General features: G+C 42.7%; 1 protein-coding gene and 1 long non-coding RNA gene across 10 annotated transcripts in view; one reads left to right on the top strand and one right to left on the bottom strand.

Annotated features, from left to right (window-relative positions):
* LOC120101910 (uncharacterized) overlaps nt 1–18,065 on the bottom strand; it is a 37,237-nt gene extending 19,172 nt beyond the window's left edge. The window contains exon 1 of the long non-coding RNA XR_005502949.2: nt 963–18,065. This is a non-coding gene — a long non-coding RNA (uncharacterized LOC120101910). The remainder of the gene's footprint in view (nt 1–962) is intronic.
* The window catches only part of Cstpp1 (centriolar satellite-associated tubulin polyglutamylase complex regulator 1), a 167,909-nt gene that overhangs the window by 76,819 nt on the left and 66,250 nt on the right, over nt 1–24,840 (top strand). The gene's annotated exons all lie outside the window — the stretch shown is intronic.

The following is a 24,840-nucleotide window of genomic DNA, read 5'->3' as shown; positions in this document are numbered from 1 at the left end:
TCCTTGATACTATTTTTTATGTGGGTTAGTGTCTCACTTGCATCAGATCTCACTGGTCTGACATTCCTGTCATCTACTTGCTGAGTAAAAGTGGCAGAGGCAGCCATACCCCTATATTCCTTAAAAACGATATCAACCAACCAGATCCCCCAGATCTAACAGGGACTAAACCACCAACAAAAGAGTACACATGGAGGAACCCATGCTCCAGCTGCTTATGTAACAGAGGATGGCCTTGTTGGACATCAATGAGAGGAGAGGCTCTTGGTCCTGTTAAGGCTTGATGCCCCAGTGTAGGGAATGCCAGGGCCCTGCATGAGGTGGGAGTAGGTGGGTGGGAGAGGGAGCATCCGTAGAGAAGCAGGGGGTGGGGGATGGGAGAGGATGGAACTGGGGAAAGGTGATAACATTTGAAATGTAAATACATAAAATATCCAATTATAAAGATCTGAAGGTTAAAAAAAAATTAACCCTGGCCAGGTGTGGTGGTGCATGCCTTTAGTCCCAGCACTCAAGAGGTAAAGGAAGCCAGCCTGGTCTACAAAGCAAGTTCTGGGACAGCCAAGACTACACAGAGAATCCCTGCCTCAAAAAACAAAACAAAACAACAACAAAACAAACAAACAAACAAACAAACAAAACAAAAACCCAAAGCAGAGCAGCATCCCCAGCCCTAGAGGAAAAGCTTGCCAGGATTTGCTTTCAGGACAGAAGCATGTCGTCATTGCCGCACACACACACAGCCCAGCTGTTGGCAGATGTGTCTGTAATGTTCTGGTTCCCATTCCAATCCTTTTGTTTAATTACTTGATAATTCAGATGTTCAAAAAGGAAGTGGTAATACATTTATTTTTATGCCAAAGCTGAATTGGTCATATTCTTCAGTGAAGAATGATCACTTTGAAGAAAACCTCTGACCTCTACACTTATGCACACACACATGTACATGCAACTGTACATACCTGCACTTATACATAGAAAAGTAAGGTATCCATGTCTGTTTTCTCCTCCTCCTCCTCCTCTTCTTCCTCCTCTTCCTCCTCTTCCTCTTCCTCCTCTTCCTCCTCCTCTTCCTCCTCCTCCTCTTCTTCTTCCTCCTCTTCTTCTTCCTCTTTCATTATCATCACTGGGTGATGCTCAGAATTGAAATCAGGACTATTCTCATGCTAGGAAAGTGGTTTAACCTTGAGCTGCATATACTGCCAGCCAAAACATCAAAGTATCATACACGATTATGTATGAGTTGCTCAACAGTGTTACTGTTTTTTTTTATAAGATCATATACCCCAAAGACTATGTAGACTGTGTCCTTTGAAACCCCTAACTTGAAGTCCTTTATTTGTAGCTCTTTGTATCTGGGGCTGAAGCCTAATAGCAGGCAGTGCAGTTAACTGAGGCTGTGCTTGTAGCCCTGGTCTGATGGTAGGACCAGTGCCTTCATCAGCTCCCTGCCCACTCCTCCTCCTCTCTTTGCTGTGAGGACTGAAAAATCTACAAACCAGAGACAGATCCTTTGCCAACCCCAGCTCTTCTAGCACTTGGATCTTAGATTTCTGGTCCACATAGAACTGGAGAAAAATGTGTTGCCAGTTTTTGTAGTGCCAGGGTAATGATCTCCCCAAAACAGACAGGAGCTGATCTGATGCAGTTCACAACAGGATCTTTATTCTTTTTGAGCCAGCTCGGACCCTCCCAATGCACCGCCCTCATGCAGAACAGTTTTGGTGATGGAGGAGTCCCAAATGATGTCTATCAGGGCAAGACTTTATAGTAAGCAGCAAGTGTGTGTGTGTGTGTGTGTGTGTGTGTGTGTGTGTGTGTGTGTGTGTGTGTGTGTTGTACGCGCGCATCTAATTGGAAAGCTACTGTGTCCTTTAACATAATTGACTGGCGCTGGGAGTCATATCATAAACTTAATTTTTGCTCCCCTCAGCACTGGTGGTCGTTAGGCAGCGGGTGGGCTTGTAACCTGGGAGCGCAGGTTTGTTTGAAGAATGACCTGGAGATGCTGGTCTTGTTGGGGATCAGCCTAGAGACTAGAGCTAGGCTCAGGTTTTGTTGAGGGGTAACTTGGAAGCTAATGCTAAGTACCAGCCTATTAGTTTACCTGAGTTTAAACTTAGGTCAAGTTCTCTAAAATGGAGTCTGAACTTAAAAGATTTGGCCTCTCATTTTAAGCCTCTGTCTCTAGGATTGACTTAGTGACCTGTACCCACTAATTAGCATGACAGGTACTTTTCCTGAAAGTTTCAGAAAGTAATTTTGTTTTTCATGTAGAGTCTAAACCCTGTTTTGATATATCACCAACATTTTACCCAAGGTTATTACTATGACAATATGTGTCCCTGCCTTATAAAACTATACTTGGTAAGCCTATATTTTATGGGTTTACTTTAAGATAGAAATATAGCCAGTTACGATGACACATACCTGCAATCCCAGCCCTTGAGTGGCAGAAGAAGAAACTGAGTTTACAGCCATGTGGGTGACACAGAACTTCCAGTTCACCCAGGGTACAGAGTGAAACTCTGTCTTTAAAATAAAAGTTTAAAATAAGAGGAGGAGGAGAAGGAAAGACAGACAGATAGACAGAAATAATACTAACATAATACTAACATCCTACTTGTAGGCTTAGATTTTTCTAAACCCACTTCATTTAGGGTTCTTCTTTTTTTTTTTTTTTTTCAGAGCTGGGGACCGAACCCAGGGCCTTGAGCTTGCTAGGCAAGTGCTCTACCACTGAGCTAAATCCCCAACCCCTCATTTAGGGTTCTTAAATGTTTCAACTCCCCTTCTAGTCCACCAACCAAAGGTAGGGGAGGAAGGCGGTAAATAGGACAAGGGGGATGTGGACCTGTTTAGAAGTATTACCTCAGAGCAATTCCAATCTTCATTGTCAGGATATCAGCAGTCCAGTTCAAAACACCAAACACAAATCAATAGCAGTGGCTCAGTCCCAGAAGAAACTGAGGTTTCATCAAATTGGCATGAGTCCTGCAGAAGCAGCCTGAATACCATGAGAAATTCTTTAGCACGTTTCTCTCTATGAAGTTATAAGTAAAGACCAGTGAAGCATTATTACAAGGTGAATCAGTGAAGAGTGTCATTTACTGTGTGTGTGGTTCTATTTATACTCTTTCCAAACATCATGTGTCCTCTCAAGTGTCTGCCTCAGCAAAACCTTTCAAAAGACAGCTTCCAGAAAAACATCACACACTACAACTGAGTCTCCAAAGAAACCAGAAACTTCTACTTTATCTACTTGATTTCATTCCTGTTCTCACCCTGCCATGTATCACTCAGGAAATTTGAGTAAAAACAAGATGAATTCTTGGAAATGAGGATGCAGCTCAGTGTCTTATTGTTTGCCCACCTGTGAAAGGACCTAGGTTGGTGGGGGTGGGGACCAACCACATCAAAACTTATTACAAGGATACATTCTGCGTTGTCATAGTTACTTATGCTCTCAGGAGGCAGAGGTAGGAGGACTCACTGCACATTCAAGGCCAGTGTGGGCTAGAGATTCAGTCCAACCAAGGCTAATTAATGGGATCTTGTCTCAATAAGAGGAAGGAGGGAGGGAGGAAGGGAGGGAGGAAGGGAAGGAGAGAAGAAAGGAGGGGAGGAAGCTCTAATGCAATTACTGATATAAATCTACTGCACATAACTCCGGAAGGTCTGTAGCCTAAAGGCCTTAGCCCAATAGAGAGCACAGTCTCCATCAGTTAGGGTAATATCATCTGATAGTGCTTAAAAATTCTTGTGCAGTACTCACTGGTCATGATCCACCTGACTTTGTAAGTTTTGTGTTTAATGTAATCCTCTATTAGCTTTTTAAAAATCATTGCATTTACAGTCACAAATGTGACTGTGTTTTTACTACTTCAATTATTATCTCGACACTTAGATTAATTCTATTTTGTGATGTCCAAGTATTTTATACAACAGTGTCTCCTTTGTGTTTGCTTTCTTAACCAGGCCATACAGAAACAAGATATAGCTACTTACAAAGCTTTTGTGTAATCATGTCCTTTATGCCATTGTGGCCCTGGATTCAAGGGAAGATAGCTTGGGATATGATGCAGTGGTAGAGCATGTGCCTGACGCTCCAGCCAAGACGCCCTGGATTTGATCCTAGTATCATAAACATAGAGCAAAGCAAACAAACGAAACAGAGTAGTTAAAAGCTTTCTAATCTGAGACACATTTACAATTTCAAATATGTATATTTCTAGCTCAGGAGAAGGTCCATAACCAGTTGCTGGGTGAGCACTGGTTGATGGTGTCTAGAGATTAAAATTTTCTATGCACTCTACTTAGTGTGCATTTGCACTTTGTACTGTTGTTTGTTCTGTTTTGTGACACAGTCTTGCTATGTTGCTCAGGCTACCCTTGAATTCCTACCTTGGCCTTTTGAGTCACTGGGATTGTGGTTGCTACCACACTACAACAAGCTAATACGAGACTTATTTATTAATTTACTTAGTAAGTCACACACATTTAGGCAAGTGCTCTCCCACTGAGCTGTATTTTCAGCCATGTAGAATTTATAGGTTTTGAAGAATATTGTGATTGTTTGTTTGTTTGTGATGGGGTGTCTCTACATAGTCCTGGCTATCCTGGAGCTCACTGTGTAGACCTGGTGTCCTCTAACTCACAAAGTTTTTCCTGCCTCTGCTGCAGCTTCGTAAGTGCTGGGATCAAAAGCTATACAACCAAACCTGGCTAAGAAAGGTTTGTTTTGTTTTTTTAGACAGGGTTTCTCTGGGTAGCCCTAGAACTCACTCTGTAGCTGGGGCAGGCCTCAAACTCAGATATGTGCCTGCCTCTGCCTCCTGAGTGATGGGACCAGAGGTGTGTGCCGCACCACCACCATCTGGCAGGAAAGGTATGTTTTAAATAAGAATTGAAATAAACCTTCATAGAACCTTAAAAGTGCCTTTAAAAAACTGTGAGATTCTGTGGAAGGACCATAATATGAAAACTAGTTGACTTCAACCCTAGGTACAGATATTAAAAATTAAAGATAAGTTCTCCTAGGTAGCTAGCAGTAGACTCAGGTTTAAATTTGATCTTTCTGACTCTTGTCCCAGTACCCTTATGACTATCAGGCCTGCTCCTAAATGACCCTCAGTACAATTTGTGCCTTTTAGTCTCTGAGATGACTGTATCATTTTCTAGTCCAACGTGTTATCACAAGCATTAAAGCATAAGAATTCATTTGAGGTGCTGAGAAGGTCTGTCGGTCATTGTTACAGGGATAACAAAGAGCGGTGCATAGCCACTGTGCACTGCTGTAGAGCTCCATTATAGACTACTGTAGGGCTTATGGTCATTTACTTTTAAAGACAGAGTCTTGGATCTTAGGCTAGACTCAGACTTGCTATGTAGCCAAGGCTAGCTTTGACCTCCTGATCCTTCTGCCTCTACCCTAGGTCTTTACTTTTGAGTTCCATTTTTTCTGTCTTCAAGAGAAACAAACGAATCATTACTCTGTTTACTTTAATCTTGATTCTCAGTGTAGATGGGGATACAGTATTCGCTTTCCTGCACATTTCCTGTTGAAGGATGCAGGTCCTGAAAGTTAAAGAATATGCAACTTAGAGCTTTTAAAATATTATGGTGAAGTGTCCATTTTACCGTGCGATGCTATTTAAACCCAGTTTAAATAGCACTCTGAAGTTGAGTGGTCCTTTTAGGCCTCTGAAGTCTGTTGCTCCCTCTCTCATGGGCCTCTTAGAAAGAAATGTAAATAACTAAATTGAGTTTATCCACTATGAATCAAAATAAAATCAATTTAGGTTAAAGTTGTCAATTTAATAAGCCATACTAAAATTTGATTGTTTTGGTGGGTTTTAAACTGGAAGTGTATAAAAGCAAATATAAATAGTGTTGAAAATTTAATCTTTTCCAGTTTTATTTTACTTGGCATTAAAACATGTTCTTCATGCGCACCGCCACCACCTGACCCTAATTTACAGCCCTTCTTTAGAACTCTAATTACACATCTTAGGTTGTTAAAAAGACATATTCCTTGATCTGGTCTCAAACTTACCCGATCCTAGCCAGCAGGCAACGGGCCTGGGAAGTTATTTAACAAGTGTTCCAGGTGGTGTTCAGGAGCGCTGGGGTTTGGGACATGAAGTGACTTTCTCCCTGTTTTCTTTGCCTCAATCTTACACTGAGGACTGTTTTCAACCATGGTTGTGTATTCAGATCACTTAGGGAGAGTTTTAAAATACTGACACCCAGGCCCTGCCCCACACCAGATTACTCAGAAACCTTTGAGCTGGGGCCCAGGCATTTTCAGCTCCACAGTGCTGGGATGCGCATTAACATTAGAGAACTGGCTGTAGAGATGGTGCATCTTGCTGCCCTTGCAGAGGACTAAGATTTGGTCTCCAGCACCCACACAGTGGTACAGCTCCAGGGGACCCAAGATGCCCTCTATGACCTCTGTAGGCACTAGATATATGTAGTACAGGCAAAATGCCCATACATATACTAAATAAATAAACGTTAAAGGGGTTGGGGATTTGGCTCAGTGGTAGAGCGCTTACCTAGGAAGCGCAAGGTCCTGGGTTCAGTCCCCAGCCCCGGAAAAAAAAAAAAAGTAAATAAATGTTAAAATGAAATGAGCCTGAGATCTACTGAAAAACTCTTGGATTTCAACTAGTTTTAACTTTTTGTTGTTGCTGCTGGCTGTTTGTTTGTTTGTTTATTTGTTTGTTTTTGAGACAGAGTGTCACTCTATATCCCAGACTAGTCTCAAACTCAAAATATACCTACCTTCATCTGCTGAACACTGGGATTACGAACATGTTCACGTAGCAAAACCAGCTTGTTTTCTGTTTTTGTTTGTTTGAGACAAGGTCTCTGTCCCCCTGGCTGATTTGGACCTCACTATGTAGACCAGACTGACCTTGAACTCAAGAATTCTCCTTCCCCTGCCTGGCAGTGAGTGCTAGAGTTAAAGGCATGTATCGCTATACTTGGATTTATTTGGGGGTTTTAGACAGGGTTTGACTTTTAGTTTAGATTGGCTTGAGCTGATGATGTCCTGGCCTCTCACCCATATGAAGAACTGTCAATGTTTACCATGGCCCCTGACCTCCACGAGAACTCTTCTAAGTATAATCCTCTCTACCGTGCCAACCAGAACATCAGTCGTTGTGTACCGCCTGCTAAAGAAGTAGGGATCCTGTAACTACCCAGGGCCTCTCATGATCCCAACAGTCTTTTTAGCCATCAGAGCTCACTGACTCTCCTCACACACCTTTGAAAATCCTGTTCTCATAGGTGGGACTTGGACCCACTCTGCCACATTCCTTCCTGCTCAACCTTTTACAAGTTCTTCGGAGTCTCTGTTCCCTCGGTGGCCTCACCCTACCCATTAAAGGTGACCCCTCCTCTGACACTTGTTCCACCATGCATTATATTTAATGAGTGGCTGACCAATATCTCTGTCCTAAATGTAGGTTAAAAAGTGAAACAGTTTTGATGTCTTTCCTACATCCTCATCGAGACTCTAAATTTGGCTTTTATTTGTTTGTTTCACAACAACAGCTTCCTTACATTTTAAAACGTTTTGTGTATAGGGTACAGGGTGAGTGCACAGCATGCATGTAGAGGTCAAAGAACAGCATGGAGAAGTGAGTTTTCTCCTACGATGTGGATCTATGGAATCGAACTCAGGTCCTCAGGCTTGGCAGCAAGATTTACTCACATAGCCCTCTCACTGCTCCCTAGACTGTTACTTTGTAACATCAAGTCCAGCAGACTTTGACCTGTGGGAGGCCCTAAAGAGAACTTGATAGTCAAGTGGCCCAATGTTCAAGTGCCTTTTTGTTAAATACAGCAGTTAGACTGTGGTCAAACCTTGGTTTTTCCATCTATAAAATAGAGAATAGACTGCTTCAGCATTGGGACAATTTATTTGGATAATGGACTAACGCGCTTAGTAATGCCAGCACATAATTCTGCTCATTCAAATGCTGGTGCTTTTGTCATTGTGATAGTATTCATTGTTAGCTCCCTTGAGCTCTGAGACTGCATTTTTATTTCTGAATCCCCCATTCTGTGCCTTGCTTATTGTATGTGCTCAGTAGATGCTGGGTGCATAAATTAATGAATGCCTGCTGTGCTGCATTGATTTATAGTCCATTTCCAATTAGTTCAGTTTGTCTTAGAAGCAGCAGTTCAAATTTTAATTTAACCATCAAATATAGACAGAAAGTGGGGTTTCTACCAGAAATATTTACTGCCATCTTTAAGCGGCCAAGTCCCCAGGCTAACGAGACGGCAGCTCCTCTCCTCTCCTGCCAGGAACTGGGGAAGAGCTCCTGAGCTGTTTGCTGTTTGTTTGTTCCTGTGACAAACATGCCATGACTTGGAGAGCACAGGCTCTCCCTTCAGGCAGGCTTGGGTTGGAGAGTCGCAGCAGCAGCAGCCACGGCTGCCAGAGAGAAATCCCCTACTTCTTGGGAGAGGTTCATTCCTGCAGGGACTCGGTTAAGCCCTTTTGGAGTTTGCTGAGTTATTTACCAGGAGGAAGGGACTGGGTGTGGCTGAACTGAGATTCCTCCTGGGAAGTCACTTGAAGAATCTCCTCCGCTTCCTTGCCTCCTCATCTTTGTTCTCTGGCTTTGGTGCAGGGCTGGCTGGGTGCGACTAGCTGCACCCAGTTGGCTGCTGTTCCTAGCACACTGAATTCTTTGAAGCCGGCTGTTGAAGCCAAGGATTCCTGCCCTGTTCTTTCCCCCGAGTCCTGATTTTAAAGACATTTCTGAAAACTTTTGTGTTCGGTGGAGATGGAAAAGAAGAAAGTTGGCGGATTGTAAGCAGCTTTTCTGGACTAACAGCACCTAAAGGGCTTCAGATCACCATTTCTCAAAAACCCGATCTGGTGGATTTTCTTGAATAAAGCATACAAAGTAGGCTCTGCCATCCCCATTGGCACTTAAGAGTCTGTGTGCATGAGGGGGCTACACACGCACACCACACACACACACACACACACACACACACACACACACACACACCCCGAAAGTTCAGACTTGCTTTGTCTCTAGCAGTGGGAACTAAGCCTAGCTTAGTGGATGACACTCAGGGAAATACATAGAGTATACAGTTGCTGGAAGGGGTAGTGCCTACCTGGGGACTGACTGGGGACAGACAGCTCAGTGGGACAGCACATACCCAGCCTGTGCATGACCCCAGGTTTGATTCCCAGCACCTCAAAAAAAAAAAAAACCCAAAACACTACCAGGTGACTAATATCTTTTTAAATAGACAGATGAGCAAATGCTCTTAAGCACTTTGTAACTATAACGGATTTGGTGGTTACAGAACTAGAAGTCATTCCAATTTTTCGAACCTCATTTGTCAGGTCAATTGGTTAATAATTCCTCAGAACACACCTTTGCTCTTTTCTTCCTTCCCTTCTTCTTTCCTTCCTCCTTCTTCTCTCCCTTTCCTTAGCCTGCCTTAGCCCAGTGTGTAACATATGCTCACCCTAAACTCAGATCATCCTCCCAAGTACTAGGATTATAGATATGTGCCAGGACACTTGACTCTACTTGCAAAATAAATCCAAGCTTAGGAAATGTGCAGTTTGAGAGGGAAAAATGCAAGATAACTTTCTAGGCACATACTACACTATCTGTGTTTATTGTTTGACTTGCATAATAGTATAGTGATAAAATACCATTTATAACAATGTATATATTTTTGTGCCTGATAGTTTTATATATATACAAGAGTATTTCTAACAAGGTTTACAAAATGTTATTAATGGTTTAATGACAGGTGACAGACATTAGAATTTCTTGCTGTTGTTTGTAGTAAAGTTACATTTTGATAATCACTATAAAATAAAGCTATATGCTGAGAGCAATAATATTTTTGAGACAGGATCTCATGTACCCTAGCATGCCCTGATTCTTCCTTCCTGATTTTTCTGTGTCAGCCTCCTTAGTGCTAGAATCACGGGTGTGCATTATGTTCATGCTGGGGATTGAAGCCAGAACTTCATGCATTCTAGGCAAGTACTCTCCCCATGAGTTACATCACTAGTTCAAAAAAAGAAAAGAAAAGAAAGGAAAAGAAAAGAAAAGAGAAACGTTTGAGTGTCTGCTGTCTGCTCCATACAATATAATGGATTGTAAAGTATAGGAGAAGAAGGCGTGTAAACTACACATGGCACGGTCCATGGTTGCAATCCCAGCACATAGAAATGGAGGCAAGAAGATCACAAGCTCAAGGACAGCCTGGGCTACAGAGAGAGTACCAGCCTAGCTTGGCCTATGAGACCCTCCTGTATTAGAAGGCCATAAAAGAAAGGAAGGTTGGGGTGCAGTGGAGAGGAAGGCTATGGCTTAGTCTCCAAGATTCTTACAGCCAGGACATGGCACAGTCTAAAGGAAGCAAGTGCCATGCTGTGTGTTGAGAGGCACAGGAAGAGGTGCCCTCTGAAGAGTTTGTCTCTAGCCTAGGCTAAACAAAGCTCAGTCTCAAAACAAAGCAAGCTCTAAAAGTAGAACTACCATCTGATCCAGGTGTAGTATTTCTGGTACACGTGAAGGGACTGAAACTGAACGGTGGACTATTCCTGCAGACCGTGCTTATTCACGGGGGCCAAGGGAAGGATTAGTAGAGGTGTGCTGGCTTGTGAATCAGTAGAGAAACCCGGTACACATACACAGTGGAGGGAGCTTACCTATAGAGGATGAGGCCACTTCATGTGCAGGAAAATGATACAACTGGAATGCATTGGGCTTAAGTGAAATAAGCCAGTATCACCATGGCTGGGACCAAAGTGGGACATATACATGTGTGAAAGTGTCACAGTGAAGCCCATTATTTTGTATTATTAATATGTACTATTAACAAAAGAGGAAGTTCAGGTTAGACCACGGAAGAAGGCAGCACTTATCAAAAAGAGAGAAGGCATTTGAGGCAGCATGAGCACTAAAGTTTTAATTGTGTTTGAAAAGGCAGAGAGGAAATTTATAATTTACATTTTGTAAATTATTGTGAATTTATATTTACAGTAGTAAGCAAATATGGTTTGTGGTATAGAAACTTGCTGTATTACAAAGTTGATTCATGAGATATCTTTATTTTGATATATTTCAAAAATTAAGTTTTTCTGCATGTCAACTCTGAGGTATGTCTGAACTATGTCTGTTTTTATGTTTCATTGTTTTAGTCTATGGAGGATGCCTTTGTCCATGTGAGCTATCATATTTGCTTCTCAAGTCAGCCGGGGCTTTTTTTTTAAGTTTCTTGACTTATAGTTACTGTCTATGCTTTAGCCTACTGGAACAATCAAAAGCAGGGCAGGGGAGCAAGGAGGGGCAAAATTTTTATTTAAGAAAAGTGCAGGGGCTGGGGATTTATCTCAGCGGTAGAGCGCTTGCCTAGGAAGCGCAAGGCCCTGGGTTCAGTCCCCAGCTCCGAAAAAAAGAACCAAAAAAAAAAAAAAAAGAAAGAAAAATGCATTAAGGTTGGGTGTGGTGACATAGACCTTTAATCCCAGTTCTTAGAAGAATGAGTTGAGGCAAGCCTGGTCTACATTATGAATTCCAGGTCAGCTAGGGCTACATAGTGAGATCCTGTCTCAAAACTAAATGATAACAATTTAAATTGAGACTTTTCAAGTCACAGACTCAAGTTTTCCTTTTCCTAGTACATATGCTATACTGTACTGAAGTAAACTGTTGGGCAAACTAGTCCTTCAGAGAACTCTGTTTCAAAGTCATAAAGCTTTTGGTTTTGAATTTATATGTGTATTAAGTTCTTTAATGTTCAAAGCGCTGTGTTGAATGAAAGGCATGCAAAGAGCCCATTTATTCATCTATTTGTTCATTCAGGATGCTATAGGGTGCATCCTCTGGGCCAGATCTTACTGGAGGTGCTGATGTAAAAAAGGATATGGAGAATATAATTTTGTTTACAAAGAGTTCACAGTCTAGTTGAAAAGAAAGCACCATGTAAATAATTACAGACCACTGGTAAAAGTAAAAAACATGCGTTTGCTTGTTCTCCCTGTAGACCACAAGAAATTATTACAAAGGAGAAAAAATGGATATAAAGGCAAGAGGAAAAGAAAGTGAAAGAGGAAATGCTGTTAACTAGGTTGTAGAAGATGGACAACAGATGTTGAGGGGCTGATGGAATCGACTTGAGAAATCAGAGAGGGACTCTAGACATGGCTCAGTAGTTAAGGCTTGCTGCTCTTTAGAGGACTAGGGTTCAGTTCCAATTCTAAGGAATACGAACATCCTCTTCTGACTTCAAAGGCAGGCACCTACACACACACACACACACACACACACACACACACAGAGAGAGAGACACACACTTTAAAAAAAAAAACTTAGAAAGGACGGAAGAAAGAAAGAACTGGGCACTGTGGTGACACACACCTTTAATCCCAGCACTTGAGAGGCAGAGACAGGCAGATCTCTGAGTTCAAGGCCAGCTTGAACTATAGAGGGAGCTCCAGGATAGCCCAGACTACCCTATCTCAAAAGACAAACAAAACAAAAGGAGAGAGAGAGAGAGAGAGAGAGAGAGAGAGAGAGAGAGAGAGAGAGAGGAGAGGGAGGAGGGAGGGAGGCAAGGAAGGAAGGAAGGAAGGAAGGAAGGAAGGAAGGAAGGAAGGAAGGAAGGAAGAAATTTGATGGCTTTAGCCCTTACATAAAGTCAGAGTGTCTGCTGAGAGTTAGGGTTTGGAGCAGTGAGTTAGTGTGGAGATCTGAGAATAGAAAATGCCTGGGCATCTTTCATAAGGAGTCTGGCACAAGGTCTGGATGGGCAAGGAGATGGTCTGACTACCTAAGTAGCCAAGAGCCTGCAGCTGAGTTTAGGAGCTACAAGGCATGATCAAGCTGGTCAGTGTGATTTGAGGAGTCCCTTGAGGATTCAATGCTGTGCTTCTAGAATGCACACTCATGTCCTGGCAGGGACAGCATTCCTTGAGAGACAGCTGAGCAGCACAAACTTTTAGCAAGTATTTGCTCAAGGAAAGTTAGTGCTCAAGAGTACTAGAAAACAGTTTTTCTCATGGCACAGTCCAGGTCAGTCCAGGGACTTGTGGGAGAAGCCTGGGCCAGGAAAAAGACATATGTACTTAAGAGATTTGAGAGAAGAATCAAAAAGATGTATGGCTGCCTGGTTATCTAGACAGAGATCTGATGGTGGGAACTGTTAAAGAACATCTGGATTCAGAGAAAAGAGGAGCAGAAGAGCAGTGTCGTCATCTAGGATTACACTGGAGGCTGCACAGCCACATGGAAGTCATAGATAAAGCATTTCTGAAGCAGGTCACAAAGCTGGCTTGAGTCAGCACAGTGTGACCATAGGGACCTAAAGCACCAAGACCCAAGTTCTGCACCACTTCCTCCATGCATTCCTTTCCTCCTGTTTGCTTATGTTTTTCTGATCATCTGGATGACATCTGCTTGTTGTAGAAAAGGAGCAGTGCAGAGAATGAAATGAAGCAGAGCCGGCACCACACACATGCCACCTACTGCCAGCCAGTCAGGTGCCACCCACCACAGCTAGGATGTCCATGGATTATTCTCATGACATGCTAAAGCGTATGCTACAGGCACATTGTCATCTCTGTGTGGGTCACGGCATGCTTGAAAGGTCAGAGGACCATCTCAGGTGTGGTCACCTTCCGCTGTGTTTAATCCCGGGTTTGCTGTTCACTGCTGTGTATGCCAGCAGCGAGCTTCTAGGGATTCTCCTGTCTGTCTCTTGCAGCACTAGAGTTACAGATGCCTGAGCCCCCATACCCAGCTTTCCACGGGTTCTGAGGACTCAAACTTAGGTTGTTCTGCTCTCATAGCCTGCACTTTACGCATCGAGACATCTCCCCTGCCTTTGAACACACGGTTTTGGAGAACCTTTTTTTTCATGTATTTTTTCTTATGAATCAAAAATATGTAAATATATCTTAAAGTCATCTTAAAACAATTTTTTATCATGTTCTTCTTTCAGATGGAAGAAATGAGATAGATATCTCAATATACTTATAAAACCAATTCCAGTGTTTCCTATTTGCTTCCGCTAGATTGCATTTTCTGAAGGTAATAATAATTAGGCAGCAGAAATAAATGAGGCATAAAAATTTTGAAAGGAAAAGAGGAAATTATATAACCAAAGGTGATGTGATTGATAACTCACCTGGAATCAAACTGAAATCTATTAGAAATATTAAAATCCTACAAGGTCAGAGTATACTAAAACCAACTGCATTGTTTTGTTTTTGAAGAAAATAGCATTCATATCAACGAACAAGAGAAGACTTTGTTTTCAGAAGCAAAACTGGGTACAGTAGCCAAGCACAGCAGCACATACCTCTCATCCCCTACTGGCAAGGCTGGCACAGGGACATCAGAAGGGAAAGGCTGGCCTGGGTGACTTCAAAAGAAGTAAGAGGACAAGACGGCGAGGGAGAAAGCTATCCAGGAGCTCCAAGAAGGGAGTGAGGGGAGTCCAGAGAGTTCTGAGGAATCTGAAGACAGCCTGGGCAGGTGGGAGGGATGCTGTGTTCCTAGAGAGAACAGCTTCATAACAGCATCAGAGTTCTTCCATTCGTCCTGTAAGGGGACACTTGGAGACAGGGAATTCAAGATTTTTTATTTGATTTGTTTGCTTATTCTGCTGAAACAAAGTGTGTACTGGAAAACCAAGTAAAACTAGACGAACGAGAAAGACTTTGAGATACACAGGAGTCAGGATTATTGTTAGGCCACAGTAACTGCTCTAAATCATTGCTAGATGAATGAGAAAGACCTTGAGATACACAGGAATCAGGATTATTGTTAGGCCACAGTAACTGCTCTAAACCACCATTCTAAGTGCATTTATTTAATCACTCAATCCTCACAACAGCCCATTTGGATTAACTTTCTCAAGCTCAAATTGCTAGGAAGTGCAGTTTAAATGAAACTCAGGGACTCTTCAGCGTGTGTGTGTGTGTGTGTGTGTGTGTGTGTGTGTGTGTGTGTGTGTTGAAAGCTAGAGGTTGCTATCAGGTATCTTTCTCCATCATCCTTACAGTTTCGGGCAGGGTCCCTCCCTGGACCTGAAGGTCACTGATACAGCCATGACGGCTGGCAATGATCCCACAGGGATCCTCCTAGCTCTACATCCCCAGTGTGGGATTGTAGGCACAGGCAGCCGTAGTAGCTTATTACCTGGGTGTGGGATCTGCTCAGGTCTTCATGCTTACACAGCAAGCATTTGCCAACTCAGGCGTCTCCTCAGCCTCAGTTTAGTGCTTTTTTTAAAGCCGCCTCCTTCAGGGAACAAAGCTCGTGTACATTTCAGTAACACACTTTTCTCCCTACCTACTACCTCCCAGATTTATATAACTGCCCATTGGCTTACTGCCCATTTGGCTAATGTCTGTCATGGATACTCCTATAGATGGAACCATATAATGCAGAGAGTCGGTTTCTGAGTTCCTTTATTTAGTACTTTAAAGGTTTTAGCCATGTCAGAACACAGATCAGTACTGCATGCCTCTGAATGATTATGCCATTCACCTAGACACTAGGTTGTGTCCACTTCTTGGCTGTCATAAACAATGCTATTGTGAACATGGCAAACAGGTGTCTGTGAATGTCTTTATCTTGGTGCGTATGTAGGAGGGGAAGACTGGGTCATGACGTTTCTATGTTTCACAAAACGGCTAGACTGTGGCTCTATTATTTTACATTCCCATTAACTACATGTGTGAAAGCTCCCGTTTCTTTATGTTTGTAGTAAAGTTTGCTATCTTAAAAAAGTTTCTGCTTAATAAGATCATTAAATAAGATACAAAGGCTGGAGATGTGGCTCAGGTGGTAGAGTGCTTGCCACTCTACCACACATAAGATCATGAGTTTGATCCACAGCAACACAATCTCAGCACTCCAGAAATAGAGGCAGGAGAATTGATAGTTCAGTCCTCAAATACACATCAAGTTTCCGTTTAACCTGGGACACATGACACTTTGTTGAACTCTTTTCAAGGAAAGAAAAGGGACAGAGGAAGAAAGAAATCAAGAGATGTCAGATGGGATAAAATATGTGTCATACACACACATCTTAATACATTAGAATATATAATATATCATAATATATAAAGAGCATCTACCAGTCAATAATATAAAAATAAAAGCCGGGGCTGGGGATTTAGCTCAGTGGTAGAACGCTTACCTAGGAAGCGCAAGGCCCTGGGTTTGGTCCCCAGCTCTGAAAAAAAGAACCAAAAATAAATAAATAAATAAAATAAAAGCCACCTATTAAAAGCCGAGTAAAAGACTTTATGAGTTACTTCACAGAGGAATATATGTAAAATGTCACTATACAATTTAAATAGTGCTCAGTATGTGAATTATTCCTCAAGAACATGAACTTAAACCACCATGAGCTCTCACCCACTAGAATGCCCAAGTGAAGACTGACAGTACCAAATGACAACCAAGATGTGAGACAGCCGCACTTCTCAGCTACTGTTGGTGGGAAGAGGGATGGTTACCATTACTTTGGAAAACAGGCAACAATTCTACCTTAGGAATTTATCAAAGAGAGATAAAAACAGAAAAGAAAGATAAATGTTCTTAGAAGCTTTACTCACAATAGCAAAAGGTAGATACTGTGGGACTAGAGAGATAGCTCAGCAGTTAAGAGCAGTGGCTGCTCTTGTAGAGGACCCAGGCTCACATCACAGCACCCACTGGACAGCTTACAGCTCTCTGCAACTCCAGTTCTAGGCAATCTGATGCCCTCTTTTGGCCTACATGGGTGCCAAGGATTCATGTGGTGCACAGACAGACATGCAGTCAAAACACCCAGACACATAAAATAAAAACGAAATAAACTTGTTTAAGACTCGGGGAGCTAGAAATGGGGCTCAGTTGTGGAGTGGTTGCCACTGTGTACACGGCACTGGGTCAGACTCCAAGGGAAAGCAAAGCAAGTGAGCTGGCCAGATGGGCGTGTGTGTGCTTCTAGGTCCTGTGGACCTTTCTGTTAACATAAGGAGGGTGTGTGCTTCAGTGTTTTCTCTCTCAATATTGTTCTATATCTGGGCAAGGTGGCACATGTCTAAAATCCCAGCACTCAGACTAAAGCAAGGTATTTACCATGAGTTCTAGACCAGCCGAAGCTATATAGTAAGACTTGTCTCAAAAAGGAAAACAAAAAGGATAAAAAAAAAAGAAAGGAAAAGAAAATTAAAGCAGAATATTATAACAGACTTGAGAGTGTCCACAAGAAGACTGACAAACATTTGGTTGAAATTGAAATTATGAAGACACATGTTGACTCTCCTGTCTGTGAACACAGTGCACTCCCCCTGGGGTCTTCTCTAATCCCTCTCATTGTTTGTAGTGTTTAGTGTACAGATGGGAAACATTTGTATCCAGTTTACTTCTAAATATGTCATGTTTGCTGCTCCTATTGTAAAGTTTTGTTTTATTTTTCTGTTTCTATCATTGTCTTTTTGGTTCTTTGAGCCAGGGTCTCAAGTAGCCCAGGCTGGTTTCAAACTCAGTGTGCAGGCAAGGATGGCAGCAAACTCTTGGTGCTCCAGCCTCTCCCTGGGATGACAAGCACATGTCAGGGAGCCCTGGCCTCATGGTATTGCTGTCCTTCTGATTACTTTTACTAGCTTTCCACTACAAGAGCACAGAGGTCAATGCAGTGTAATAATCCAGACCTGTAATTTTGGCCCTTTGGAGGGTGACGCAGAGGATCGATCATGAGTTTGAAGCCACCCTGGATTACTTAGCAATGTTGGGGCTAGTCTCTTTTATACAGCACAACCCTGTCTCAAGAAGAAAGGGGAAGCATAATTGTCTTTATCTTGTGCTAGTGCAGACTCATGTATTAGTGTTACAACTTTCCTAGTAGAATCAGTATTTTTAAATATTTTATTAAGATATTTATTGATTTATTAGGATAATTGAATGAGCTAGGCATAGTAACACACAATCATAACCCAACAGTTGCAGGATTGAGACAGGATTACAGGTTCCAGGTGAGCCTGGTCAACACAGCAAGACTTGTCTCAAAAGAAATAAGGATGCCGCCTCGGTGGGTAGTGCAATATTAACCAAGTGAAGGAAGGAAGTAGAACACTCAGCCCTGTTGCACCTTAGGGTTTTTTTTTTCTGTCAAAAAGAATGCTCTTTGGACTGGAAGGTAAAATAAATACTCAGTCTAGGGACTGAAGTAAGCACCCCTGCGGTTGGAGGAGGTCACCTCCTCCTTCCAGTTCTTCCTCTTGATTTACATTCCAAGGCACTGAGGACTTGGGGATAGCCTTTGAGAAACTGAACATGGGGAGGAAAGCTGAGGTTCTGTTGGGGATGGGTTCAGACCTCTCAGAAGTCAAGGAGCTGATACATAGTCACAGCAGAGACTGAGGCTGACAGTGCTGACCTCCTCTTAGCTGGCTTCCCTCAGCTTAACAGCAGCAACAATTGTCCGTATGTAGAAAAGCCTGTCACAGTCACTTCTAGCTTGTCAGGGCATACAGAGGAGAAGGAAAAGGAAAGAGGAAGTAGTTAGAGACTTTGAGATCTCAGCACTTTTATTTTTTAGTAAAATCACACTGGCAAGTGATTTACACCTCTATAAGCCAAGTAGAAATAACAAGAGCTTACTTCACACAGTATCCTAAACATAAATTCAAATACTGTATGACTGTTTATCAGGTAAATGGTTACTGAGGCTTGAGAGACAATTCTGCTGTCAAGAGTGCCTGCCACCCACATCAGGCCACCAGCGCCTGTGACTCTGGCTCCAGGAGACTCATTGCCTCCCTCAGGGACCTGCACTCACATACATATACCCACATGCACACACACACACACACACACACACACACACACACATATACATATACCAACATGCATACACATACATATATCCACATGCAGATACACACACATACATATAATTTAAAATAAGAGAAAAATCTCTTAAATGTGCTTATTTAAGCAGATTAATCAGTGACAAGTGGATGATAATGATTAAAAGTAGGTCTCACTGTGTAGCCCTGGCTGACCTGGACCTTACCCTGTGGTAGACCAGGCTGAACTTGATCTCACAAGACATCTTCCTGCCTCTGCCTCCTGAGAGCTGGAACTAAAGGCGTGCATGACTACATTAGGTGTAAAGACAGTGACTGAACAAGGAGGAAGAGAGGTAGTATAAATACCTTCCATGTGTGTGTGCACACGTGTGCATGCATGTATGTGTGGATGTGAAAGTACATGTGGAGGTCAGAGTTCAGCTCAGGAGTTGTTCTTCGGGAGCTGTCCACCTTGGTTTTTGAGACAGGGCCTCTTACTGGCCTGGAGCTCACCCTTAGGTTAGACAAGGCTGGCCAGCCAGTGAGTGTCAGAATATGGCTGTCTCTGCCTCCTGAGTCCCCACACCCAGGTCCTCGTGCTTACTCAAGACAGATATCTCCTACACAAGCGTTCCTTTGTCTGAAGAAATGACTAGACTAAAATGGAGGCATCTTCTTCAGTGTAGCAGTATTCTGTATATTTTCTAGTTTAATTGGATTTCAGTAATTCTTGGCCATATCTTCATGATATCCTTGTGGGCAAACAGAACATGGGCTGAATGACTGCCATTCATTCAGATTGAACAGTTGCCCTCACTGTGTGCAGATTGATGGGTTCTTGCCATGCTGGAGGACTAGAAATGTAATTCTGCACTATGCCTTTTAGCTGAACTTCTTGTTTATAGTCCATTATTTGCATAGTAACAACATCAGTAGCAGGCTAATTAGATTCTGGGTCAATAGCTAATAAAGTAATTGACAGGACAGAATAGAAATAGCATAATACAGAGCAAACAGTGTGACCCTTGCGCCAGGGCCCTACCACTGTTAGCAGCATGGCTGTAAGAACTCGTGCAGTCACCTGAGCCTTTGCTTCGCCTTTGGCAGAGAGATGGAAACATGTATGCTTTAGAATGTGTCATTTACTGTCTAGCCTGGGAGTGAAGCAGTGAATATCTATTATAGTTTCTAGTTCTGAGGGTCAGGACTCCAGGGACAGCTTTGTGAGGTGATTCTCACTCGGGTCTCATTAGGTGAAATGAGCCTCTAGTAATCCCTGCTCGGGTCTTTAAAACTCACCTGTTTGTTTGTGTAATGCACACGAATGGTGTTCATGTGCATGTGTGTGGAGATGATAGGACAAGCTGCAGGTGTAGGTGTCTTCTCCTATCATGTAGTTTCCAGGATCACACTCACATCCTCAAGCTGGGCTGCAGGTGCCTTTACCTGCTGAGCCATCTTGAAGGGCCCCCACTTGTCTTTCTGGGCCCCCTCTTTCTTGTTCAGTTAAAAAAAATGCCACAGCTGGAGCTGGAGAGATGGCTCAGCAGTTAGGATTGCACACTGCTCTTGCAGAGAACGTAGTAAGTTCAGCTCCCAGTGCCCAGGTCAGTTCACCACTGCTTGTAACTTCAACCTAAGGGGAGTCAAGTCCTGGACCATATCTATGGTCTCTGCACTCTAGTGCACATACACAAAGGTGTATATTTATATACATAATGAAAATTGTTCAAAGACTTTTAAAGTGCCACAACTAAGTCTTACTATTTCGTATTTCTTCCCTAAGAATTAGTGGAAGTACGTAAACAAAGAAGTTTTATAGCAACCAAAGACTCAAACGTTTACGACTAGAATTAATATAACTAAATCCATAGATAATTTAGACTTGTAAATTTTTGTTATATTTGTATGCATATGCACATATAAAGTCCTTCACTAGCCACAGGGACTTTTCAATGCTCTGTCTTGAGGGTGGTTTGTTTGAGTTCTGTTGTTGTTCTTTGGGGATAGGGCTTCTCAGTGTAGCCCTGGCTGTCCTGGAACTCACTCTGTAGACCTACTGACCTCAGACTCAGAGATCTGCCTGTCTCTGCCTCCTAGGTGATGGAATTAAAGCTGTGCACCACCACCGTCTGGTTACTCTGTCTAGTGCTTTGTAAATAAAGGCATAGACCTTTCCCACTCCAGCTGAGCAGAGTAATTTCTCGAGCCACTTTGATACGATCACTGAATTTAAAATATCCTTACACCTTAAACTATAATTTGCTAATGTTTGATTTGCATTAAACACTGGGCAGACCCTCAGGCTAGTGTCTGACATTGTTAAACTCACCTTAGCTTGTCACCAGCATAGCAGTCAAACTTCTAAGATGTAAAACATAGTCAATAATTTGAAAGTGAGTGAAAAAGCTTCTAAGCGGGCCATATTTACAGATTTACATGCTTCACTAGAGGCAAGACAGGAGGTTTCCCAGGATTTTCACCAGGGATCTTGATATATAAATAACTAATTAAGCCACAGTACTGGGCTAGGGAAAAGGGTCAGTGGGTAAAGCACTTGCTGCACAAGCATGAGGATCCCAGCACACATGTAAAAGCCAGACATGGCAGCTCACACCTGTAATGTCATCACTTGGAGACGGAGACAGGTGGTCAGAAGCTAGTTGGCCAGGCTGGTCAAAACAGTGAGTGTCAGGTTCAGTAAGAGACTGTGTCTTCAAAAATAAGGTGGGGAGTGTATTAGCTACTTTTTCTGTTGCTATGATAAAACACATGGCCAAGGTAACTTATAGAAGAAAGTTTATTCTGACTTATGGTCCCAGGGACTTAGAATCCAGATGGCCGGACAGCAAGTGCCAGGTTTGCTGCCTGGAGCAGCAAGCTGAGAGCTTACATCTTGAACCACAAGCACGAAGCAGAACAAGCAAACTAGAAGTAGGTGAGGCTTTTTATGCTCAAAGCCCATCCGTGGTAACATACTTTTCCTTCAAGGCCTTCCCGCCTAAGCTTTCCCCAAACAGTGCTCTGTGACCAGCTGGAGACAAGCTATTTAAGTGTTTAAGCCTATGGGGGACATTCTTGTTTAAACTACCACAGAGCTGTAGAGGAAGACACCTGACAGCAACTTCTGGGCTTTACATGCACGGGCAAATGCTCTGGTACACACACACACACACACACACGTGCGCACACACGCGCACACACACACACATACACACACACACACACACACACACACACACACACACACACACACATCCAAGAGAAGGTAGAAGGAACAGAGAGGGGAGAAAAATGAAGGGGAACGGAAGACCTACAACCTACAGTATTGTTTATGTCAGTGGTGGCAGATAAAAAGAATGTATGGGTCTTCAGAGTCACTAGCCTTAGCTACATACCTAGTTTGATAAATGTCAGTAGCAAAGGGAGCTGTTAAATATCCAACCAGTGAAAATATCATCCTGAGTGAGGTAACCCAATCACAGAAGAACACACATGGTATGCACTCATTGATAAGTGGCTATTAGCCCAAATGCTTGAATTGCCCTAGATGCACAGAACACATGAAACTCAAGACGGATGATCAAAATGTGAATGCTTCACTCCTTCTTTAAAAGGGGAACAAGAATACCCTTGGCAGGGAATAGAGAGGCAAAGATTAAAACAGAGGCAGAAGGAACACCCATTCAGGACCTGTCCCACATGTGGCCCATACATATACAGCCACCCAATTAGACAAGATGGATGAAGCAAAGAAGTGCAGGCCGACAGGAACCGGATGTAGATCTCTCCTGAGAGACACAGCAAGAATACAGCAAATACAGAAGCGAATGCCAGCAGCAAACCACTGAACTGAGAACGGGACCCCCGTTGAAGGAATCAGAGAAAGAACTGGAAGAGCTTGAAGGGGCTCGAGACCCCATATGTACAACAATGCCAAGCAACCAGAGCTTCCAGGGACTAAGCCACTACCTAAGGACTATACATGGACTGACCCTGGACTCTGACCTCATAGGAAGCAATGAATATCCTAGTAAGAGCACCAGTGGAAGGGGAAGCCCTGGGTCCTGCTAAGACTGAACCCCCAGTGAACGTGATTGTTGGGGGGAGGGCGGCAATGGGGGGAGGCTGGGGAGGGGAACACCCATATAGAGGAGGAGGGGGAGGGGTTAGGGGGATGTTTGCCCGGAAACCGGGAAAGGGAATAACATTCAAAATGTAAATAAGAAACACTCAAGTTAATAAAAAACAAAACAAAACAAAAAAAACCAAAAAAAAAAAAAACAAAAAAACAAAACAGTGCAAGGGACTGAAAAGATGCCTCGGCAGTTAAGAGCACACATTGCTTTTCCAGAGGACCCCAAGTTCAATTCTAAGAACCTATCCAATGGCTTATAGGCACCTGTAGCTCTAGCTTCAAGGGGATCCGACATGCTCAAATGTACGTGCACAAACGCTCACATACATGTGCATACAAACATGCATGCACACAATTAAAAATTAAGAAAATAAAAACATGAACAAATAAATGGCTCCTAGAGATAGATTATCTGTATGGTTCTAGACACTAGTTCATATGTAGAACCAAAGGTGATAAGCAAAATCTAATTTATGCTTATAGTCCATCTTTATAATAAGCTCAGCACATTTCTGCTACCATTCAGAGATACTTAGCACATGGGAGGCCAGCCTGAGTTGTTAGCAATGCCTTGTCTCAAAAACAACAATGAAATTTATATGAAAAGCAAATTTGGGCACTTAGACAAGGTTTCCCTGTTTATTTCTTTAAAGTGAGCATAGAGCCTAAGTCAAAGTTTTGTAGCCTGCCTCTTAGGACTCAAAGATATTCTGGTTCCCTCCATAGCCCACTGTCATTACCAGCCTAGGAGCCTTGACAATAACCCTATGGCATCATCTAATATCCAGTACAAATTGCAGTTTCTTCTGTTGTTCCAAAAATCTTTAATACCTGTCGGTCTTCAGGATTCAGTCAAGGTTTACACACTACAGTTGTTGATGTCTCTTAGGTTTATTTTCGTCTGGGGCAGACCCTACGATTTTGTTTTTCATGACCCTGATGACTTTGGTGCATGTTTTGCCTAATTTTCCTGCCCCACTGTACTCAGAGCAACAAGGATTTGGGTCTTCTTTTCATCGCTACAGTCTTGCCATTGAGGATGGCTCCTGTCCCATGGGACTTAGTAAATATTTGTTGACTAAACAGATGAGCCAATTAATACGGAGTGCTTGTCTAATAAGTATCATGAAAAGTGATACTCCAGAGGCTAACCCCAATGGAGACCGAGAACTAATCTGTTGTTTATGTTCAACTCTGTATTACAGGTGAACATTTTCTGGCCTTGAGACAAGGCTCGTTTTTCAAATCAAATTAGAATATATAAATGTAATATATTGTGTAAATGAAAATTGAGGGGCTGGAGAGATGGAAGAGCCCTGACTGCCCTTCCAGAGGTCCTGAGTTCAATTCCCAGCAACCACATGGTGGCTCACAACCATCTGTAATGGGATCTGATGCCTTCTTCTGGTGTGTCTGAAGACAGCTGCAGTGTACTTATATATTAAATAAATAATCTTTTAAAAATAGGATTTTAAAAAGTTAAAGTTACAAAAGGTTGTTGTGAAATTTATTCATTCTTCATCCTCCAAATCTTACTGAGTGCTTGCTTATGCCAAACACTGTTTGGGTGCCAGATATGGAGAGCTTAACAAAGTCCCAACCACATCCACATGATCTAGCGATCCCAGACCATAGCCCAGACCTTAAGTGTTTAGTTTGGGGCACCATGTTTTTAAAGGGAAGCAAGTAACAATAGTAGAGAGCAGTAGTTTTGAAATAGAGACCTAGCTTTAGTCCTGGTTGATATAGTGTTGCTGAGTGATCTTGGGTGAGCCCTTCAAGCTCATCAGTAAGACCAGGGCAACAGCTCAGTCTCATTCATAGGTGAGATGTGACTGAA

Source organism: Rattus norvegicus, chromosome 3 (genome assembly GCF_036323735.1).
Source record: "Rattus norvegicus strain BN/NHsdMcwi chromosome 3, GRCr8, whole genome shotgun sequence".
Taxonomy (NCBI): domain Eukaryota; kingdom Metazoa; phylum Chordata; class Mammalia; order Rodentia; family Muridae; genus Rattus; species Rattus norvegicus.
This window is presented reverse-complemented; position numbering and strand designations above follow the sequence as displayed.